Here is a 14,403-nt window from a genome sequence, read left to right as displayed (position 1 = left end):
AGTTCTTTTTTCATAAAACTACTTTCACTTTTCTAATCCCACTCTGCCTCCTCAGTGCCACAGGCTTGCTGGGTGAATAGTGAAGTTCTCTTCACCATCCTCAAATAAAGCTGTTTCTTTATTCTTAACTCAAAAAATCCACTCAATTATTTAATTTGCCATGCCTTCATCAAATATATATACTCAACGTTCAGTATTGATGATATGATCATCAATGCTATGATAGTGCTATGATAGTGGTAGAGGGTATGTATTTGCGATCTGAGCTTTCTGAGAAAAAAGGCACTGATTACAGCCTCTGGGAGGTTTCTGGCCAATCAGAAGAAACACTTGACCAAAGAGGTGAGGCAGGAGCTCAAAGACCCCACTGCCTCCATAATATCTCCCTCACTGTGTTTGTTTCCAGGAGTTATGTGGGTACTACTGTGTATGTATCCCCACAGGACTAGACGCATAGGACTTCTCCCCCATGGACCCCTAGCTTGACTACCTGGGGTCTAGTTGTAATCCTACAATTGCTCACAGGTGAAGGCAAATAGAATAGTCTGGGCCAGTCTTATGATGAAGATGAATTAGACTCTGACCTTCGTGGTCACCTGTTTAATACTTCCCCCAGTGTCCTCCCCTCCCCTCATCTTATATACCCTGAAGAAAGAAACTAAAGAATATATTTGGAGCAAAATTACATGAGTGAGGTCTTTGTTGACTTCCTTATTTACGTTTATAGCCTTGTCCCCACCCTGGCACTTCCTGCCCCTATCTCCAATCTACTTTTCTCCATAGCATTTAGTACTTTCTAACATACTAGGTAATATACTTCTTTCCTTATTAAAAGGTCACTCCAGTGAAAGGTAACCTCCTCTATGACAGTAGGGGTTTTGTCTGGTTTTCATACTTCCCTATCCCCAGTGCCTTTAAGAGTGTCTGGACATTATACATGCTTAATAATTATTTGTTGAATCTATTAGTCAATCAGATACTTTGAAATGTACAATATTTTTTTTGGCCTAGAAATTCTATTTCTAGGAATCCATTCTTCACAAATTGGCTTGAATGAATGAAAAGTGTGCGAACCATCTCCTTATTATTTATGAGTGTGAAAAATAGGAAAAAACATAATCCTTTAGCATTAAGTGATTATATAGATTGTGGTATATTCATACAACAGAATGTTATGAAATCATTAAAATTCACTTCTTAGAAGAATCTGTAATAATGTGGGAAAATGTTAAGAATGATAGTCATTAGTATTTCCTGATTTGATTGCCAATTTATAAAATGACTCTGTATATGTGCTTTGAAAAAGTAATGGAATAATGGAATAACAGTATCTGTGGGAGATAGGATTATCTCTGGTTGTTTGTGGGAGATAGGATTATCTCTGGTTGTTTGTGGGAGATAGGATTATCTCTGGTTGTTTGTGGGAAATAGGATTATCTCTGGTTGTTTGTGGGAGATGGGATTATTTCTGGTTGTTTGTAAGAAGCAGGATTACAGATTATTTTAATTTTCTTTTTTGTGCCTTCCCTGTGTTGAATTTTCTAAGAAGCAAGGAGGGAGAAGCTGGCAGCGGTGGTGGGATATTTCCCTTGAGCCTGGGGATTTGGGAGAAATGGCCTCCTCTTTAGTTACCTCCTGGTGACCACACCCTCAGATAAATCCCTCCCACACTGACCCTGGGGTTAGCTCATGTGTCTCAATCTGGCCAATGGGACTTTAGCAAACATGAAACAGATGGGGGTTTGAAAGCACTTGTGCATTGGTGTTCTATTGCCAATAGGAACTCTCCCTCTGTCATGCAGACAAATCTGGAGGATGTGATACTATGTGAAGAGAACCCTCAGCCATTCCAGCCATCCCATCTGACACCATAGACATATGAGTGAGATTCTAGACAGTGGCTGTTGAGCCACTAGTGAAATGTGGCTAGTATGAATTGAAATGTATTGTTGTTTTTTTAAGTTTTTATTTATTTATTTTGAGAGAGAGAGAGTATAAGACGGGGAGGAGCAGAGAGAGGGGGAGAGAGACTCCCAAGGAGACCCCACACTGTCAGCGCAGAGCCCAATGCAGGGCTCAAACCCACGAACTACAAGATCATGACCTGGACTGAAACCAAGAGTTGGATGCTTAACTGACTGGGCCACCCAGGTGTCCCTGAATTGAAATGTATTGTAAGTGTAAAAATACATACTGGACTTTAAACACTTGTATGATGAAAGAATGTAAAATATTTCACTAAGAATTTTTATGTTAATTAGACATTGAAATAATAGTATTTTGGACATATTGTGTTAACTTAAAATTAACTTCACTTGTTTCTTTTAGGTTTTTTAAATGTGGCTACTAGAAATTTCAAACTTCAGATGTGGTTTGTATTACACTTCTATTGGATAGCTCTATTCTAGACTGTTTAGCCACAGACAAGCCATCCCAGACCAGAAGGACCAACAGGATTGGAGCAAATAAAATTGTTGTTGCTTTATTTTATTTATTTATTTATTTTTTTAAATTTATTTTTGGGACAGAGAGAGACAGAGCATGAACGGGGGAGGGGCAGAGAGAGAGGGAGACACAGAATCGGAAGCAGGCTCCAGGCTCCGAGCCATCAGCCCAGAGCCTGACGCGGGGCTCGAACTCACGGACCGCGAGATCGTGACCTGGCTGAAGTCGGACGCTTAACCGACTGCGCCACCCAGGCGCCCCAAATTGTTGTTGCTTTAAATCACTAAATTTTACCATGTTCTGTTATGTAGCAAAAATGACCTGTTACCAGAAGTATACTGTACTTTATAGATCCTCCCAATTCAGCATCTTGGCCTTTATGGGAACGAGCCAGACCCCCAAGGAAGCTTGGAAAGAAAGCGGTCATTGTGAAGAACAATGACCAGTGATCTGGTGCTGGAACTGGGAACATCAGTGAAAAGGTTGCAGAGTTTGGAGGGGCTGGAGACTGTTGAGAGATCTTCACCTTCTCAGATTCCCAGCCTGGAAGACACGCCTCCTCAGCCTGCAGCTCTGGAGAGCAAGGGCTTTTGGGAATCCTGGAGAGGCCCTTCCTCCCCTTTCCCACTCCTGTTCTCCTTTCCTATCTTCTCTGTGTGTGCTCTGCTGTCCTATCCCACAGAGCTCTGTGGGAAAAAAACACTACATCAACAACAACAAGATAATAAAGGGCATGTCAATGAGAGAACAGGAGGAGGGAGGGGAAAGGGTGATTTTGGCAGCAATAACCCATCATCTAGAGCCTCTGTGCTTCCCTCAACTCCCTCCTCCCTGAACCAGATGGGACTAGATGTCAGAGCTAGAGGAAGCCATAGAGACCGTCCAATCTAGCCCTCTTCCTCTTACAAATGAGTTAAGCCAAGGCTCAAAGATGTTAAATGACTTGCCCAGGGTCAACAGGAAATTAGTGGTGGCAGGTCTAGGGCCCAATTTCTCAACTTCTGGGCATAGCACCTCTTTGGAAGGCCAACCCTCTCATACCACTCTATTTACTGGCTTTTGCTTTCATCATTTGATGTCTTATGGATACTCTGGTTCTTGATGACTTGAGCACAGTATTAGAAAGTATTCATCCCAGGGACTTTGGCATCCATATGGGGGCATCTCTGCCCTCCCAGGTCAGTTCTTTGAGGAAGTCAGTTCCAATGACCTTTATCTCTGTTCCCTTTAGTTGCTCACCAGCCATATATTAGGTATAGTTGCTACACCATGGCTCAACTCAGAATTGCTTTTCTTCAAGAGTCCAGCCTCCTGTATGTCGAGTCTTCTCACTTGCCTGCTTCTGTGAAATGTTCTCTTAGGTTTCCTCTGTGCTGAGGTGATTTCCCCCCAGGGTGGAGGTGCTCAGCACTTCCTTCCAGGAGCTTGCCACCCTTCCTTGGAACAGAAGAATGCTCAACTGGAAGGATGCTGACTGTTGATAAAGCAGCCTGCAAGAAGGCATTGAAACCAATAACCGAAAAAGGATCTGGATAAAGGATGAAATCTGTCTGGTATCTGGAACCTTGTCACCATCATGCTAAGCATCCTGATTTTCTGAAAAGATTTTTGACTTTTCATCCAGGTGTTTAAAGTCAGGAAGACACATCCAATGCTGTATAACTACAAAGCTGATCGCCATCTCAGCATCAGAAGGCACAAATAACAATGTGGTTCAATCCAGGGAAATCAGCCATAATGACTTTCATGGGCCCAAGGAGCTGGCCTTTGGATTCTTTCTGGTCCACCTGACAAACACTCAAGGTGGTTGTCTCTGTCCATTCTGGTAGCTATAATACAAATACCACAGGCTCGGAAGCTTAGAAACCACAGGAATCCACTTCTCACAGTTCTGCAGGGTGCAAGTCCAAGATCAGGGTGCCAGCATGGTCAGGTTCTGGGGAATGTCTCTTACGGACTGCAGGTTGCCCAGTTCTTGCTGTGCCCTCACATGGTGGAAGGTGCAAGGGCTCTCTCTGGAGTCTCCTTTACAAGGGCATGGATCCCATTCATGACCTCACAGCTCTCATGACCTAGTCATGTCTCAGAGGTCACAGCTCCTAGCACCATCGCCTTGGGTGTTTCAACATAGGATATCAACATATGAATTTCGGGGGGACATAAACACTCACACCATGGCAGTGAGACAGAAGAGAAAAGCTCCACGAAGTGATGTGAGAGTGGAAAGGAGAAAAGCATGTGATGCTATCCAGGAACCATCTAAGGAAACAACTCTTCTGAGGCAGATTGAGAATTTTAAAACAACACTCTCCCACCCAACTGCCCCATGACATCTGTTAACACAAGAGGCAGAGCTATTTCCTGGAAAGGCTCCTTGTGTTTACAAGGGTGAGACCCTCTTGATGTTTTCGTAACTTTAATTAAAGAGCTGAGGGATGGATTTATATCCTCAGCAGTTCCCATGGGGGAACACACAGGCTGGTTGTACACAATGCAGCACATTCAAATAAAAAAGAGAAAAAGTCAATCAATTATCCAGATGTTTTTGCATTTTACATGAATGTAGCCACAGTGGGGCTTTGGTCCTTGATAACAATGGATTATTCTTGCAAAATGGTGGAGAAAAATGTTCTTGAAAGGAAGGAGAAGGGTGTTTTCCCAGTACTCTTTTGCATTTTCTTTTCCTTTGTGATTTAACAATATCAAGCAGAACAGGGAGGCAGAGGAGACATGACAGAAAGAAGCCTAAGACATGCCCCTCCCTTCAGACTGCAGTGGGTGCTTCTGGTTGGAATAGAGCAGCCTTGAAGTGGCGGGTAGGGGGGTGGAACATCTCTTAAGCAGAGTCTGCCATTCTGTAGTGTGCAGACTACCACACAGTAGGTGTGTGCTCACAAAGTGTTAATGGTGGGGCGCCTTGGTGACTGTCGGTTAAGCGTCTGACTCTTGATTTTGGTGGTTGTCACGGCTCGTGGGCTCGAGCTGGCGCTGGGCTCTGCGCTGACAGCAGGAAGTCTGCTTGGGATTCTCTCTCTCTCTCTCTCTCTCTCTGCGCCTCCCCCACTCACTCTCTCTCGAAATGGATAAACTTTCTTTCTAAAAAAGGAAATGTTAATGGCATTCAACATGAGTTTCTGTTTCTCTATAGTTCTTTGATCTTTCTCTGAAATCTGAATTAGAAATCTAGTTCTTTTGGGGCGCCTGGGTGGCTCCATCGGTTAAGCTTCTGACTTCAGCTCAGGTCATGATCTCACGGTTCGTGAGTTCGAGCCCCGTGTCGGGCTCTGTGCTGACAGCTCGGAGCCTGGAGCCTGCTTCGGATTCTGTCTCTCTCTCTCTCTCTCTCTCTCTCTCTGCCCCTCCCCTGCTCCCACTCTGTGTCTCTCTCTCAAAAATAAATAATAAACATTAAAAAAATAAATCTAGTTCTTTGGCTCAAGGAAAAGGTTCTGAGACATTAGTGTGCCTAAGAATTGTCCTAGAAATCAAGATGTTAAATTACAGGTTTCTGGGCCAGTCTCAAATATTCAGATTCAGTAAGTCTAGGGTGGAGCTTTTTAAGAATGTGCTCCATGAAGAAGTACCCCGATGGTTCTAGCATGTCTTTGCCTTGAGAAGTAATTAAGGCATTGCCTATTCCAGCTGTTCTCTTCAAAAAGGGCACACACAGGCTGACAGAGCAATTGTCCGGCCAGTGTGGGAACTAGGTTCCGGAACACTCTGATCAAGTACCAACACCCATCTTTCTAGCTCTGTAACTTTGGGCCGGACAGTTCAACTCGAAGAACCTCATCGAGTTTCCTCATCCCCAAAACGGAGAAGAAAATCTCAGCCCTACCTAACTGAGGAGCCAATATCAAAAACATCACCAGGTGAAATAACAAACGTAAACGTTTTGAAAAGTGTCCATCACTTGGAAAAGTTATTTCATTGTGTACGTATGTAAAGCCTTGTCATTGTTATTTTCCGTTAACAGCCATTAACGCATCCATCTGAAATTGTTCGAGAAATTGTGTGACGGGGCAAGAGGCCAACTGGGGCACCGGGGCTGCTCAGGAAGGGGGCACGTGGGTTGTGCTGCTCCCAGGCTGCTAGGAAAGCTCAGGGAGTACCAAGGTGGGGAGAGAGGCAGGCAAAGTGTGTGTGTGTTGTTGTGTGGGTGGAGGGGATGTTGAGTGTTGGAGACAAACTTAACTAACGCAAAGCTACAGTTTTGTATCGGGTTTCAGGTTACTGGACACGCATAACATGCTTGGCGGGGTCCGGGGGGGGGGGGGAGGGGGTAGTTCTCTGGTTTTTTTCCCCAAGATTTTTGAATAAGCCTTGAGAGTCACACATAGTAGAGTATAGGAGGATAGCTTTTCATGGAAAAATAAATAACGAAACGGAACATTATGGCAATAGTATGGGAAAAGAATCAACTTTAACATAAAACTTAAAGAATGTGTTCCAACTAGCCACAGAGGGCCTCTCACCTTCTGGATATTCTCACTCTCTTTTTGGACAATGGGAATGGCCAGCTATCTTCCTATCCCCGAGGCTGGTTTCAAAATAGCCGCTTCTCTTGGGAATTCAAACCAAAAAAGAAGCCTGCCTGCCTTCCAGGAACCGGGAATGGAACTACGTGCGTGCGCTTCATCTCGCACGATGTGGATGGCTGTGTCTCTACCTCCCCCGCAAGTCTGTGATCAGCAAACGTGCGATTAGGGAAATTATGCCTGTCCCCTCCTTGGCACAGACCATCAGAGACTCCAAGCTGTGCGTCTTCAGGGAAGGGGAGACGGTACAGGGTGGAGAGGGGACCAGAGCCACTGGCAAGAGGAGCCCCCAGCCCGAGGTCAGAATGGGTCAGCCTCTGGGTCCAGTAGATTCCATCTCGACAGGTTAGACTCACTTCACTCTGAATGGAGACAGCACCTGCGGTCCCCACCCGCACCGTCTCTCGGCACACAGACTGGAGTTTGCATGGCAGCTTGGTGTGGCACCAGGGATCACCGAGGGCATCCACCCCCACTGGGTGGGAGTTGGCAAAGGGTTTAAAAGTCAACACAGAGGGAGACGGGAAGTGAAGAGGAACCTATCTCCCATTTAAAGTTTTTTGCAGAAGGCAAACAAATGGAGATTGGATTATCAGCTAGGAATTCGGCCTGGAACAGTGGAACGTTGAAGGGACGAGGTCCAACCTTGCCTGCAGAGGCCCGGGGAGGCCTTTTGTGGTCAGGCCTGGGCTGCTGGGCGGGAGAGGATGCTACTTTGCTAGTGAGGCCCCCGTGAAGTCTCTGGTGCATCCTGAGCTTGGAGAACGGATGGCGCCATGCAAATGCGGGGCTGTTTTCACATCCTTAACACGTCCCAGATTTGTGCTGCCGAAGGCCAGGTCCAGTTGTGTGAAATTCCTGCTGGTTTTCCTTTTTGAACAGAGCCCTGAGTGAGATGTCAGACCTGCTTCTTTAAGCAGGATAATAGAATATGCCACAGTGCAGTTGACTTCTAGAGGAACAGTGAAGCAGATAATCCCTAGCTCTGGAAAAATCCCCAAATCACATATAATTAGCTTTTGGAGAGAGAAAGAGAGAGGGAGAGAGAGAGAGCGTGTGTGTGTATGGGGGGGGGGGCAAGAAGAACATATTTAACTGTATCGTGCTTGCTTTCGTTGATATTAAAATGAATAAGCACACCCTAGTCCTCGCTGACTAATGACAGGTGTCGGAACGCTCTGCAGCGTTTGTGGGCACAGGGGGCCGTCACCCTGCAATGGCAAATGGGGTGGAGCATTTGTGAAATAATGAAGTCACATGTGTGTAATGAGGTGTTTACTGCCCTTGAGTATTCTCTTTAAATTGCACATGATGTAAACTCTCGGTTAAGCTTCTGTTCCTCTTAACTCTCTCGGTGATCTAGGAGTGGAGCCGGCTTTCTTGTATGTGCGAAGTCGGTTCTCGAGCCCCTGAGGATGAGCCTTGTCCCGGAGGTGGCTGGCGATTAGAATGATTCGTTTGTGGATGTGCTCCTGGGAAGGGAACCTTCCAGGGGGAAAAGCACAGGTGGACTCGGGGGACCTTTGGCAGAAGTCCCTCTGCCTCCCTCACAGCAGCACATGTTTCATGAGCCTTGACTTGAGAGCCGTGCTTTGACATCCCTTGAGACGGCATGCTCCAATTTTCCAGACACCTGAAGGCGAGAAGTCCTTTCGTTCTGACTTTGTTTCTGATGTTACCTTTACCCCTTCCGGTTGGGTAGAACATTGAATTCCCTGGCCTATTAGAATGTCTACACCTTGCTTACTTGGGCTCTTTTCAAGTGTAGCTTCACGTCCCATGCCCTACTTGACACAGCCTTTTGAAAATTTCTGGAGACGTAAACTGGAGTCTCCCCTAAATTTTCCCATAGACCCATTAGCCCATTCACCACCTCAGCTGGTTATATTTCTGGAGTACCTGCTTTACTTTCTCTGTGGGGCAAGGAGGACACAAAGTATAACCTCCCGGCTGTGTCCCCCCAAAGGTTGTGATCTCATGAGCAGGGTGATACCTTTAGCAGATATACAAATAATGGCTTTTGAAAAATGCCATAATGTGCTGTGGTCAGAGGGGGAAGGTTAGCCAGGGCTGGATTTCCCCAAGGCAAGAGTGAGCTTCCCCGCTCAGGTAGAAAGCCTTCAGGGAAGACTTAGGAAGCGATCACACCTTCTGGCTATTCCACACTCACCAGCAAACAGAATTGGGTGAGTTTTAAAGATTTATCCTTGGTAACAGCACCCCGAGTGTAAGTCTCCAAGATCTTAGTGACCCTGGGAAGGTCGTTAGACTTTCCAAAGGGTCACCAATGGGATTCTTTGTCGCCTCATGGTGGAGGGGAAAGTGGCATGGAACAGATCTGAATCCTTACTCTGTTTATATTTATATTCGTCTTCTATAAAATGAGGATGATATCACCTATGTGCAGAGTTGCTGTGAAGGTTAACCCGTGTAACTAACTGCCCAAATACAATGGCTCATTGTAGAATCTCAGTTGGTAGCAGCTATTATAACTTTGGTTCAATCCTAAACTCTCGAGACAGATAACGTCTTTGAGACCAGCCACAGAATTCAGCTGGAAACTATTGAGGAATTTCGGCAGTAGAAACAAATGAATTGCACCATTTTATCACTTAATAGCTCTGGGACTGAGAACACACATACTCTAAGTCCCAACCTCCTCGTCCATAAGACATGCTTTATAGGTTTGTTGGAAGAATTGAAACAGTAATCATGAAAACGTTTTCCCCTTGAAATGTAAAGCCTCCAGATACGATTCGACTCAAATTTGTGCGGATAAATATGTGCGTTTAGCAAAGCTGGAGAAAAGTCAGGTGTCTCTTTGTGGGTCTGTAAGCAATTCCTGGGTTCAGGAGGAAATGATTTCTTATTGAAGTCTTTCTTACTTAAACAGGAAAATTGATACTGAGAGAAGTTATGACATGTGTGACATGCCCCAAATTGTGACAAAGCCAAAGAGGAACTTGGTCTTCCCATCTGGTATTTTCTGTCAGACCAACTTTAAGAGCAGGTGATGGATGAGCATAACTGAAGGAGGGTTTCCCACCCTGTCTGCTCCCGGCTTTCCTGAGCGAGGTTTCCTCTCATGCCCACAGAGTGTTCAACCCCATTCTGGCAAGATTGGGCAAATGGCTCCACTGTCTCCAAAGGCCGATGGTAAATGGAGTTTCAGGTAGTCGCGGGGATTGATTTTAGTCTCAGGTACTGTAAAGGAAATACTTTTAAGGCTCTTCTAAAAATAAAATTCCTCTGACGAGATGTTTGGCCTGTGGCTGATGTGTTTGGAAACCTGTTTTCTGTAAAACTCAACCTCATTAATCTACTTGCAAATCCAGAAAGACAGCTTTCAGTGCACACATCAGGGCTTGCCCCAAACCTTCCATGCAGAGAAATGAACCTCAGGCTCAAGGTGCCTCTATCTTCTTTTCCCCCCAAACAGTTCAGGAACTGAGGATTTGGGTGTCACGGTCAGCCACACCTCAGCTGTGGAAGCCAGCACTCAGGGCCCAGGCACTTCTAGGGAGGCCATTTTCTCTCCCTGAGTCTTAGCACTTCCCATCCCCGATGCCATAGGGGACCTTGGAAGGGGCTGAAAGCTGTCACCCTCTTACAAATCAGGGAGAGTCTCTCCTCTTCAAGAAAGGCTTTTGTATCTTTCTGGCTCCTAGCTATTTCCACAGTTCCTGAAGAATCAGCCTCTGACATTCCAATTATTCATTCATCAGAACTGTCAAATCTTATGAATCTCTTCCTCCCTTCTTCTGGCTGGCTTACTGTAGACACTCATCTTCAACAAGTTTTGAAATCATCAAAGACAGTGAAAAATACAAAGAACTCAATTCCAACCAACGTTGTAATTTACTGCTATGTAACTGGGGGAGTTGCCGTTTCGTAAATGGAGGTGACTGTCTCCAAAGGAATTAAATAGTCAGGTGAACTCAAGGACCAGGACTTGGGTGCTCATGACCTCCAACTTTTCTTCTCTATTTTACAAGGTTGTTGATCCAGGTGGGGGGAGGGTCGCAGTTTATGTGATGTTCACACATGCATGTTGTGAGTCTCCAGCAAAGTCCTGGTGTGTCCTCAGTGTACCCAGGGTGAGTCCCACATGGAACAGACTTTGCCACCTTTCGTCAACTTTGCTCAAGACACGCTCCTTTAATACTGTGCCTTGAGCTGATGTGATTTCCTGTAATAAAAGGATTAAAATCCGTCCTTGTTGACCTACATATTCCACGTGCATATTAAGAGGGTCATCCCAGTAGCAGCAGCTTGATGTTGGGAAATCTGAGCCTGGATCGTGTGCTGGGGGAGCTTTATGAGGCATTCCACGATGTCTAGGCTTTAATTTTGCTTTTATTTCAGTGTGACAAGATGTGTTCAACTGAGATGCCTTTGGGATCTAGCCCTGGAATTTATGAAGAGAGAACACTGCAGGGTTATGGCATGGGCGAGACTGGAAGATGTCACCCACACACAGGGTTCAGCACAATAACACATGTTAGAAGAATAAACTAACACTGGAATAGTAAACACACACACACACACACACACACACACACACACACACACAGCAAACCCAGTGTCAAATCCTGGACACCCTCCATTTGGTCCTCTTAGTCTTGTGGGGGTTGGGAAACAGTTTCATTAATACTGTCCTTTCTTTCTCCCTCTCTCACACATAGGACAATAAGGGAGGACAGGAGCCAGGAGCTACATGTCTGGGCCCCTCTCAACCCTGCCTTCATTTCCACTTATTATTGGAAGTAATTTATCACTATTCTCTCCTCTCTCAGTCTCTCTCTTGAGCCTTCCCCTGAGCTGCCTCAAAGGTGGCAGATGACAGGCTGGTCTGGCCAGGAACAAAGACAGTTATCCTTGACTGCCACCTGTCTCTCTATGGGTGCCTGCCCTGTCTTGTTGCACTCCCTCTGGGTGTCTAATTTACACGGCAAGCCCTCTGGGCAGGGGCTTTTTTTTTTTTTTTTCCCTCTGCTCTCCTTTATGGTTATGGCTTATGTCTGATGTTGAATTGTTCTACCTCCACTCCCCTTCACTCTTAAAAAAAAAAAAAAAACACCAACAGAAAAATCTTTAACATGTTTGACTGCTGTTATAGATACATAAAAAAAATTTTTTAAGGGTAAAATGAGACTTGGGAGGTGCTATGGTTGGAATGTCTATGTCCTCCTGAAATTTGTATGCAGAAATCCTGCCCCCAACGTGATGGTATGGGGCCTTTGGGAGGTGATTATGAGGTCATGAGGGTGGAGTCCTCATGAATAAGATTTGTGTCCTTATGAAAGAGGTCCAAGAGGGCTCCTTCACCCCTTCCACTATGTGAGGACACAGCAAGAATGTAACCATCTATGAATCAGAAAGGAGGCTGTCATCAGACATTGAATCTGCTGAAGCCTTGATCTTGGGCTTCCAGCCTCCAGAACTATGAGAAATAGATTTCTGTTGTTTATAAGCCACCCAGTGTATGGTACTTTGTTATAACAGCTTGAACTAACTAAGACAGGAGGCTTTTTGTGGCCATTATTGGATGTTTGGTGCAGCTGGTGATTGCCAGGGAGAAGACCTAAATTAGTCCTCAGCCTTACTGAGAATGATGACCTGAACACAGACCAGGACCAGGACCACTGATTGCTTTGCTCAGAACAGAGAAGACTTAAAAAAAAGAAAGAGAAGACTTTGTGATTTGGACCTTGAGGTCGGGAAGTTTTCTGGGGTAGAAAAACTGGCCTCATTGTCAGAGAAAAATACCTCTTGAGTACTTTTCAGAGTACTATGCTGAAGATTCCATACCAAATATAGGTCATTTAGGGTTAGACAAGGTTCAGGGCCTGGTGGAAGCTATTATGTATTTCTTTAATCCATCCATCTATCCATCCATCCACTCATACAGATTTTAACTACAGAGATAATTTTAGAAGAAAAACATGGTAACATGCTCCCAAACTGTCATCCACTTGCACATAAGTCATTGCAATGTGACTAGAAGACCAGAGGGCTACAAATGAAAGGGGAAGGACAATGATCTGGCTAGGAGAGGTCCACACAGCAGGTTTTCTGGAGGAGTGCTCGGGGTAGAAGAGAAGGGCTGCAGAGGAGGCGAAGCATGCCGTTTGGGAGGAAGGGCTCTAGAATGCTCGAAGGTGGAGTGAAGGGGCCGGTGGTCATGGCCTAGGGCCTGGAATGGGTGCTCAGTAATGAGGGCAGTAATGACAGCGGGGGGGCAAGCTAGAAAAATAGAAAAGAACCATGGTAACCGTCAGGGTGTAGTTGGGAATCCGACAAAGAAGCCATGCATCATAGGCCTAGAGGCTCATTTAAGGAAGTGGAACAAGCAAGGAAATGGTCCTCAGTACAAGCAAGGATGAGCATTCCATATCTGACGTCTGCCCTATGGTTGAGAGCCCATGCTCACAGCTCTGAGTCTGTGGCGGAGGAAATGGTCTGGTTGAGACACTGACAATGTGCAATGTGTTCATGCCCAAAGGGCCAGGGGCTGCTCCTATGGCACAATGAACGCATTGAGAGTCAACAGCTCTAGAGACTGGGAGCTCTAACAAGATGCCAAGGCCTAGAGAAGTAAGACTTGAGCACATGCCATGAAGGTGCAGAGAGCTGTGGTCTCAGACCTTGGAAACATCATCAAAAGAAGCCGTTCAGAGCAAAATGCATTCCATGTGTTGGCTCTGCCCATGTGTTTCTTGTCAACGAGGCTGATCTTCCTGGGTTCGGAGGGTTTCTGTTTGAAATTTTATGAGCCTTGGCTGGGAAGCAGCATTTACCCCTGAGCTGTGGGAGTTAATGGCTTCTTCTGGCAGCATGACTCTGGGGGCCTGGGGGAGTTCCCAAATGCCAGGCAGGGATAAACTTATAGCCCATATTTCAACTTAATATTGCACTTTATTTATAGGCAGCCAGGGACCAAAGGCTCCCCAGAGCTCTTCTTCAGCGTCACCTCAGAATCTAATGTGGTGTATCTGGGTTCACAGGACCTTCCTTGGGTCAGCGCTTAGAGCGAAGGGCAGCACTTTTATGGGGAAGATGCCCAAGGTCAGTGCCAGTGCCAAATAGGGACATCAACCTACATCCAGAGCAGAGGCTGTATTTGCTCCTTAGTCTTCCATTGACACTAATGGAACACTAATAACACTAGTTATTGCCACACCACTGTCTACTTAATTTAACTCAACCAACGTTTATGGGGCAAAGACTGGGAGTGGATCTTGTATCGGGTGCCATGATGAATACAAAGGGACAACAATGGGCTGGGAAATCCAGAGGATGATGGTTCATGCTCTGCCCTTCTGTAATTTATCAAGTTTTGTCCCTGTGACAAATCATTGCCCTTCTCTGGGCCGCTGTTTCTGCACTTTACAAATGAGAAGTTTGGATCAATTAGCAC

The sequence above is a fragment of the Neofelis nebulosa genome, chromosome 2, assembly GCF_028018385.1.
Source record: "Neofelis nebulosa isolate mNeoNeb1 chromosome 2, mNeoNeb1.pri, whole genome shotgun sequence".
Taxonomy (NCBI): Eukaryota; Metazoa; Chordata; class Mammalia; order Carnivora; family Felidae; genus Neofelis; species Neofelis nebulosa.
The sequence above is the reverse complement of the archived record's forward strand: the minus strand, read 5'-3'. Positions refer to the sequence as shown.